Source organism: Callorhinus ursinus, unplaced genomic scaffold (genome assembly GCF_003265705.2).
Source record: "Callorhinus ursinus isolate GAN/ISIS: 27379988/994484 unplaced genomic scaffold, GSC_fseal_2.0 scaffold8, whole genome shotgun sequence".
In the NCBI taxonomy this organism is placed as follows: domain Eukaryota; kingdom Metazoa; phylum Chordata; class Mammalia; order Carnivora; family Otariidae; genus Callorhinus; species Callorhinus ursinus.
This window is the reverse complement of record NW_027397070.1, coordinates 56741350-56742910: the sequence shown is the minus strand read 5'-3', so window position 1 is coordinate 56742910 and position 1561 is coordinate 56741350. Positions and strand designations below refer to the sequence as shown.

The following is a 1561-nucleotide window of genomic DNA, read 5'->3' as shown; positions in this document are numbered from 1 at the left end:
TAATGTGAAGAAAGAAAGAAAGAAAGAAAGAAAGAAAGAAAAAGAAAGAAAGAAAGAAGGAAAGAAAGAAAAGAAAGAAAAGAAAAAAAGGAAGGGAAAGAGAAAGGGAGGGAGGGAGGAAGACAGAGAAAGGAAAGGAACGAAAGGGGGAGGAAGGAGGGAAGAAAAGAAGGAAGGAAAGAAAGAAACACAGAATAAATTGAGTTGTGATGCAAATTTTCATCAGATAAGTGTTCAAAATTTGAGAAAAGAGAAAAAATCACCTTGTCCCAGAGCAGTTAAAAGTTGTTAAAAAAAGACTGGCCTAGGGCGGCCACCCGGGCCCCGAGTCTGGGGGGGGGGGGGCCGTCAGCGCCGCCAGCGACGTCACAGGCCCGCCCGGCCCGCCGGCGCCTGATTGGCTGCCACTGCTGCTTCCGCGTCGCGCTTCCTCGTCTGCCCCTGGTGCTCAGGGGAGTCGCTGTCTTTTTCCCTTGGCAGAGAAGAGGCGAAGGCGGCGCTGGCGTCTCTCGGCGCCCTGGCGCTACTCCTGCTGCCCAGCCTCTCCTGCTGCTCAGCAGAAGCCTGCGTGGAGCCCCAAATCACCCTTTCCTGCTACACCACCTCGGATGCCGTCATTTCCCCTGAGACTGTTTTCATCGTGGAGATCTCCCTGACGTGCAAGAACAGGGTCCAGAACATGGCTCTTTAGGCTGATGTCAGTGGAAAACAATTTCCTGTCACCCGGGGCCAAGATGTGGGGCGTATCGGGTATCCTGGAGCCTAGACCACAAGAGTGCCCACGCAGGTACCTACGAGGTCAGGTTCTTCGATGAGGAGTCCTACAGCCTCCTGAGGAAGGCTCAGAGAAATAATGACATTTCCGTTATCCCGCCCCTATTCACAGTCAGTGTGGACCCTCGGGGCACCTGGACCGGGCCCTGGGTCTCTACCGAGGTGTTGGCTGCAGCCATCGGCCTAGTGATCTACTACCTGGCCTTCAGCGCCAAGAGTCACATCCAGGCCTGAAGGTGGCACCCCTGGACTATTGCCACTTTCAATAAACAGTTGCTGGCTATAACCAGTATTCAGGACAGGGGGTCCTGGAAAAAAAAAAAAAAAAAAAAAGACTGGCCTAAGATTGAACTTTTGAAGATAGAGATCACAGCTATAATCCGTAACCCCAAAATCTCAACTTTTAAGAAACTTTTCTCTAATAACATTTTTATATTGCAATTAGAGGTGTAAATTGAAAAATTAGAAACAACATTCCAAACATCACTGACTTCTTCTTACCAATAACGGAGGCCAGAAGATAATAAAAAGAGATATTTAAAGTTCTAACAAGCTACTTGTAAAGCAAATAGATGAAAAAATATCTATAAGAAGTAATGGCCGACTTCGCATCTACAATAAGAGATTTAATAATAAAATACAGTCATATCAGTCTAGAATTTAGTATCCAGCTAGAACGGAAGTAAAATTAACACAGTCTTCATACATATCAACAATGAGTTTATGACTCATAAAATTTTGTTGAAAAATGTTCACAGAATCCTATGGAAATGCAATAAAGGAAAAG

At 46.3% G+C, this 1561-nt stretch overlaps 1 pseudogene; it reads left to right on the top strand.

Annotated features, from left to right (window-relative positions):
* The first annotated feature begins 397 nt into the window (after nt 1-397).
* On the top strand, nt 398-1079 carry LOC112821867 (translocon-associated protein subunit delta pseudogene; annotated as a pseudogene).
* The last annotated feature ends 482 nt before the right edge of the window (nt 1080-1561 follow it).